This window comes from Asparagus officinalis, chromosome 1 (assembly GCF_001876935.1).
Source record: "Asparagus officinalis chromosome 1, Aspof.V1, whole genome shotgun sequence".
Lineage (NCBI taxonomy): Eukaryota > Viridiplantae > Streptophyta > Magnoliopsida > Asparagales > Asparagaceae > Asparagus > Asparagus officinalis.
The window spans coordinates 108,514,877-108,522,778 of NC_033794.1; positions in this window are offsets into that span (position 1 = coordinate 108,514,877).

The window sequence follows — 7,902 nt, forward strand, 5'->3', positions numbered from 1 at the left end:
CTGAAGACTCAGAAATCAATAAATAAATCAAGAAATCATAAAACAAATATAGGTTGGGCAACCTTACGTATCGTGAATTCAGGAAAGGTAGCCTTTGACTTTGAACCTTTCCTTAGTGAGTTCATCGCCACCTGAGGGACATAATGGACTAGGCCTTGAATTAGGCCCCTTTAATCAGGTATTGATGAAAACACACACAATACGCTTCATCTATTGAGCAAAGCGGGTTGAGCGTTAAAGGCCATGCTCACAATAAACCGACTCATGAGAGTTTCTAGGGGTTAGCCCAGCCCCCCCTAACCGCGGCCATCACGGTTCCTCTCACGTAGGTAAGTCCTCAAAGGGTACTACAGCTATTTATTTAATACCCCCCACAATACACGCGTTGGACTTATTAAGAGTAAAACTCAGCCTAGCCAGCTGTATCATAAGAGCATCGTCATCATAGAGAAGGGGTAGTAGCAAATGCTACATAATGATATATAAATATATTTAGGTCGATACTCCACACGAGTGTCACTAGTCCAGCTTGTTTCTACCACATTGAACCGACATTGGGACTACGTCTCCAAATAAGGGTTGGGTTGCCGCTGTCAGTGACCTCATCTATGGGCTTAACCCCATCTTCCTCGATGAATCCAGAACCACACTTCTGGATAATCCCTTAGTCAAAGGGTCATCAAGATTCTTTTCACAGACTTTATAAAGTCTAGAATCATAACTTTGCCTAGCAGGCGTTGTATTTATTTATCAAGTTCTTATTTTGTAATTAGTCCATCATATTGTTTGAAATTGACATTAGGTCATGATCTATGATCATAAAAGATCATAGTCTATGTCTGAAGAGATTGACCTTAATATCTGAACATTTCAAACTAATGTGGAACTAAAAATTCTGCAGTTATGCATATGCACATACATGAATGAAATTAATAATAGATACATGCAGAGCATAATAGGATTTCGTATCTTAAAAAAAAATATTTTCGTATCTTAAATATTTCATACTTCATAATTCAAATGCATAAAATTTTTAAAATTATTCTATTATAAGAGGTTACAAATTGGTTGCCTACAAAGGAGACCGTCCAAATTTAAATCGGTTGCCTACTGAGACCTTCTAAATTTAAATTGGTTGTCTACAAAAGAGACCTTCTATATTTATGTTGTTATTTTCTAGTACCACCTCTTATACAAATAATAATAATAATAATAATTGTACATACGTGCTTTAAATTTTTCAAGTGCATTCTTGCATAAAACCTTGTAATTAATCATGTAACAAATGCAAGTTATCTAAAAAGACATATGAACATTTACTGCAATATTCATCAAAATGCAATAAAAGTGATAAACTTTACATTTGAAGGTTTGAAATATAATCCACCATATAAAATAGAATTTTAAAAGATGCACCTCTTTGATTTGGTTCGCTCATATATTGATCATTTATCATTAGGCAAAATATGATGCAAGAAGCGTAATTAAATAAATGCATATGAATTTTCACATAATTCCGGTCCTCTTATTCCAAACCAAAAACTCCTAAAGTGAAAAGATTAAAGTTTTACCCGGGTAGTTAGCCAGGTAAGGATAGTAATAGAGGTTGATCAAAGATCAATTAAGTACATCAGAGCGCGTTACGCAACCCTTAAACCTTGCCTTAGACACCAACTAATCCAAGAAAACTTGAATCGGTTCACTCAATGAGTTTTTGTTCTTTAACAGTATATAGAAACTTTAAATTATTTCCTGTAATCATTTAAATTGCCTAGCAATTATACTACAAACATATGTTGGATAAAACCGAGGAGGGGTTTACCTATTGATGTTCGAACCTCATTATTTACATGTCGTGAGAGTAAAAATTTGTTTTGTGGGGTCTGTCAGAACGACTCCGGCCTGCCCCAGCAAGCTTAGAACAGTAAGGCCGAGAAAGATTTAATTTGTGGAAGAGCTTGAACTTCAGACTCGTGAGGTACTGGAAGGCAAAGAGCCCACTTCCAACATCTTAAAACAGCAATTAAAGCAATAAAAGCAATTAAAACAATTACTTACAATTAATTTTAAGTAACTGTTAGAATTAATTAGTAGTAATTATTACAACTTAATTAACAACAATTAATTAAATGTAATAAATGTAATAATTAACTAATCAATAATTAACAGTTAAAAATTCTCGGATGAACAGTAATCATCTCGAATGAACAGTAATAGAAATTTAATTATTATTATTATTTTAACAGTACTATTAATTAATAGATAAGCAATTAGCAAAAATATTTTTAGTAAACAGTTTAGAATAGTAACAATAATCTCAAATTATTTTTTTTTCATGAACACTAATGAATAGTAATGGCAAAATATTTTTTTTGGATGAACAGTAATTGTTTATCCTATGAACAACAGCTTTTTTTTTAACAATAACGGATTTTTTTTAAAAGGTCTTATCCTTCCTTTCCATATCTTTATGTATGCAAGCATAAAGTTTGTGAGAGAGAGCATGATGTGAATTGCTTTTGGATCAAAGTTGATGATATAATTCTAATTAACAAATTAATGATGGAGTCTCTTGCCATCATATGCACAAGCCACAAGACACAGGAGGAATGCAGACAAAGAAGCAAGAACACGTAGCCTTAATATGTGATCAGGTGCATAAGTATGTTCATCAAACTACTTGACTACAAAATTATGTTCCTTGTAAGAAGTATATTGCAGTAGATCTATTTAATTAGCATGCATCAATACGTGTAGAAACATTTTCGGAATTAAAAAATAATAATAGCTACATTATCAATCTTCTAGATTGTTGGAAATTTATCAAATAATTAAGATTATAGCATGCAGATAAATCCGAAAAATTAAACAATTAAAACTGGCCTGAACGGGAGCAGTCGTGTATTCACTGCCCTAGAAGATTGAGAACCCGTCTATCGCCCTGGCGCAGATGGTTCCCTCCCCTTAGCGGTAAAAAAACCCCAGAAACGGCCGGCCTCTACACTCGGGCGAGAGTGCAGAGCTTCAGCTCAGATGAAGGAAGTTGCCCATAAAATAAAACTAAGATGTAGATGAAAATAATATGTAGGAGAGAGAAGAAAAACAAGAGAAACTTGTTGTATATTTTTCCTTATCATTTTGAACTCAACAAACGGATATATATATAGGGTTGGAAAAGACGTTACAAAACCCGTAATTAATTCTGTAACGTTCATCATAAATTTTATAACGTTCCCCATAATTATATATCCGTTACACATATTTTTAATTGCATGTTTTAATTACAATATTTATTATAATTCATGAAGGCAAAATTGCCTTTTGTTAACAAAATATCTAACAAAATCAACTTGGGTTAGTAATCCCTGAAGATTGTTGGATTTGCGAAGCAGATGCTGAATCAATTCAACATGTATTATGGAGTTGTCTCTTTGCTAGATTGGTGTGGGCAAATGCAAATATAGCTCATTTATGACGGATGGGACTAAAATAAGAAAATGGATACGAGGTATATGCAAAGCGATGGAGGGGCATAAGTTTGATTTTATTTTGTTCTTCGCTGGCTATTATGGAAAAATAAAAAATGAAGTCAAACATGAAGGAAGGGGAAGAGAGGCAATTGAATTGGTTTCGCTTAGAAAGGAGAGGCAATTGAATTGGTTTCTAGAGTGAAAGATTACCATAATTTATTTCTGAAATCTTAAGAAACTATACTATGTATTGTGTAGTTTAACTTCAGTCTCAAAGGGATGGATTGCTCCTAGTTCGAGTAATATGAAAGTCAATGTGGATTGTGCTGTCTTTGCAGATCAAAGAATGATTGGTGTGGGGGTAGTACGTAGTGCGAGATGTAGAATTGGCTTTCAGACTCAGGTTTCAGGCAGATAGGGTGGCGGTCGACCGCGGCGGTCGATCGCGTTCGTGCACATCGCCTACTATGCGCTTGGATCAGTGGCGGTCGACCGCGGCGGTCGACCACAGAAGTTTCTGCTTTTGCCGCGGTCGACCGTCGCGGTCGACCACCGAATGGGATTGAGGGCGGTCGACCGTCGCGGTCGACCGCGATGGATCGCGGTCGACTGCCACGGTCGACCGCCGAAGCGGTTTGGGCCTGGGTTCTGCTTCCAAACCCGTTTCGTTTGGGAGTTGTATAAATACCCTTAACTCGGTTTTAGGGTTTAAGGGAGAGAATTTTGAGCAGCTGAAAGAGGAGATTTGGGGTTTCTATTGTTGGAGACAATTGGAGAGATTAAGAGGGCTTATTTGTGGGTTTTGGTAAGATTTGTAACCCTAATTTGTATTCCCCTAAGAGGGCTTATTTGTGGGTTTTGGTAAGATTTGTAACCCTAATTTGTATTCCCCTTGATTTCAAATAGTAAAACTCCCCAATTTGTATTCCCCTTGATTTCAAATAGTAAAACTCCCCCTCCTTGCCCCGTGGACGTAGGCACATTGCCAAACCACGTATATCTTGTGTTCTTGCTGTGATTGGGTTGCTTGTGTTCTATTGTGGTCTATTATTGGTTCTTGTGTGAGCTATTGATTTGTCGAATCGGGCTTCTGCGGCGCACAACACGAGATGTGAAGGAAACTTTTTATGCAGGGTTGTTAAACTTAATTCGAGTGCACGGGAACATTGACTAAGTCATTGGAGCTATTCAGAGGAATTCTATGAAATTATTATCTTTTGGTCAAATGATCGAGGATATGCAAAGGTTGTGTAACATATTATATTATTGAATATCTAAGTGGTTCGTTCTGAGAATAACGCTGCACACACCTTAGCGCGGAAGGTTATTGAGCTCGAGAGTTCCCAAGTCTGGATTGAAGATCCTCCAGATTTCTTAAATAAAGTTCTTATAGATGATATGAAATTGGATTAGGAGGAAATGTCTTAATTGTGTTGGCTGTTACTGTATTTTGCACTATTTGGATGAAATGGTCTTCTGACCATTAAAAAAATCATTTCAATCTTATATAACTAAAATATGGACAATTAATCTCCTCACATATGAAGTTAATGTAACTGTATTTTTAACACTTGTCCACTCTATTATTTTATATGTTGTTTATGAACAGCATGATCTTCAAAAACCCAATTAAGGATCTCGCTTAATTAATTACCCATTCTTTTTCACAAGGACGTACTTAAGATAAATATTACGTCTTAGCTAAATCTGCAATTTTCCTCTCTAAATCTGCACTTTTCTTCTCTTTTGGTTCTTTCCTTTTTCGGGGAGAGAAATTCTGTAACTTTGAGTGCTATAATGAGGTGTTAGAATTGCTTCATACTCTTACATGCACTCACAGATTGAGCATTCTTTTTATAGGTTAAAATTTAGACTCACGTAACAATGTTACTTTTTAGAAAATCTATTTTAAATTCATGACCGGTGTGATTTGAACCTAGGCTGCGCTATGATATCATCTTAAAGTCCCTCTACCCACACATCTAAACTCGTATTGCAAAAGTTGAGAGTTATAGTTTAATATTCTAACAAATTGAACTTTCATATTAGCTATGTATGTATGATGACAAAATTCACACGTCTTTAGATTTTTCTTGGTTATTTTTTTATTCCCCTATAGTATGCTACGCTTCTATGAATATAGAAGTAGAACTTCCTACTTATCAAACAAAGACGTATATATAGCCCTTTATAATATTTAGTCCCATACCTTTTACAGCACAACATTGTAGGAGACTAGCTCTAGTTTGGGATTAGCCCACATATGAAAAGGAGACTGGCAAGGGTAAGTTTTTAGCAGGCCTGTAGTCTGTATTTTGCCTTTAGAGTAGACTCGTACTATTTGAAATTTGACCATTTAAACTGTGAGTGTGAAGTGATTGTGGAATCTATTGGACGAATATATCGTATACATATTCTCACAATATTCTATAAAGACATGTCAAACTATTTTGCTTATATTGGATTTGATATTGTGATACATATATATGCACTATAAGCTTATCTCTCTGTGTGCGGATAACGAAGCAAATCTGTCTATATACTAAGACTAATACGACTTTCGCTATAGCTATTGACCATAGCTATAGGGGAAATCCCATTAATAGCTTATTAATATTAAAAAGAGAGTTATATTTACCCACCACAGGTCATCTGGATGGTTGAGAGGTTCTAATATGACTCTCATGATCTTTAGTTTGATTCTAGGTTAAGAAGAGAAATATTCCAATATGACTCTCATGATTTTCAGTTTGATTCTAAATTATGAAGAGAAAGGGAGAGAGAGTGAGGGGGGAGGTGTTGGGTCTCATGTTTATGAGCCTACTATCTAATCTAGTTTTGATAATTAACAAATAATTTTTACAAATAATAACCTGGTATAACACAAATTTGAAGGGATTTGGTTACATGAAGAAATTAAAAAGAAATGGCTTTATCGGTGACAGTGCATTGGATATGGAAGGAGAGGAATCTAAGAATTTTTCAACAAAAATTCCGTGAGCCTGATCAGATATTTAAAGAAGTGAAGATGTCTATCCTTTTAAAAGTTCTTAATGAAACAATTCCTGAACATATGAGAGAAAGAATCGAGAAAATGTAAGCTTGCTGAGTTGTTCCCAGTATTAGTTGATTACTAGGCTTAGCTTCTGGTAAGCTTTGATGTACTTCACAATTTCAAATTTGGAAAATGAATAAAAACTTTTTCATTGACAAAAAAAAATCCTAACAACGTTTGTCGAATGTTTATATTTGCTTGTTAGGTATTCTCACAAAGATCCTCCGTTGGAGGTTGGATTGACTTGAACCTACACGATCATATCCATTGGAGGATGGAAGGAATATCGGAATGAGGCTTTGCATTTCAAGTCAAGTACAAGTTCAAGCTTCATCCGCAACCAAGACGAGCATATCGAAGATCTCTTAGCTTGGGTATATTGTTTCTAGTTTAGATGTTATATTTTGTGTGTTATGCTTATAAGCTCAAATATTACACACATACACATTTTCAGTTTATCATTTTTAAGTTTTACGATATAAATATGAAACTAATAGATATATTTATATACATATACGTCCTTATCATCTTTGTTCTGGGTAAATAATGTATTCTTAGTTTATGGACTTAATAATACTAGTTTACATCCTTTCCTAAGTCTAAATCCATTCAAAAGAAGTTTTAAACTTGTTTAAAATTATTTTGTCAAAATCATGTGTTTTGAGATTTCGTATTTTGACCAATTTTGCAAAATGATGAGTTTTCACAAATAGAAAATACAATTTAAATTTTTTTTGTAACATGCTTATTTTCATGTTTATAAATATTTTCTAAAGTTCTTTAATTTTTAGAATTTATTTGCTATTTTTAAAAGGTGTTTGAAATCAATTTTTACTGTTATCCTTATGCACGTTATCAGTCGACTGATGAAATCATTAGTCGACCGATGAAAGTGACTGGAAAAGCAAAAAGTTTTGCTCAGTCGACTGATGAACCATCAGTCGACCGATGACAGATGAGCGATCTGTAACGGTCAGCTCATCAGTCGACTGATGAACGGTATCAGTCGACTGATGGCACTGTAATGGATAGTTTTCTAGCTTCCTAATTTTTTGGTTTTTTTGTCTTTTTGCTTGGATTTTCTTGGCTTTTAGGCTTTGTTTTGTGATCCTATATATACCCCATACCCACAAACTTCTGAACTAACTAAGTAAAATTCAAATCAAGTTTTGGGCAAATTTATTTAAGAGTTTTCAAGTGTTTCAAGTTTTGTTTATGTGAAGTGGTTTTCACAAGAGGAGAAGTATTCTTTTCGTGTTTGGGCTTCAATCTACATCTCTCTCACTCTTGATTCTTGGAAAAGTTTTTCTAAACTTATCTTCTAGCATATTCATATTTTATATATATATATATATATATTTATATATATATATATAT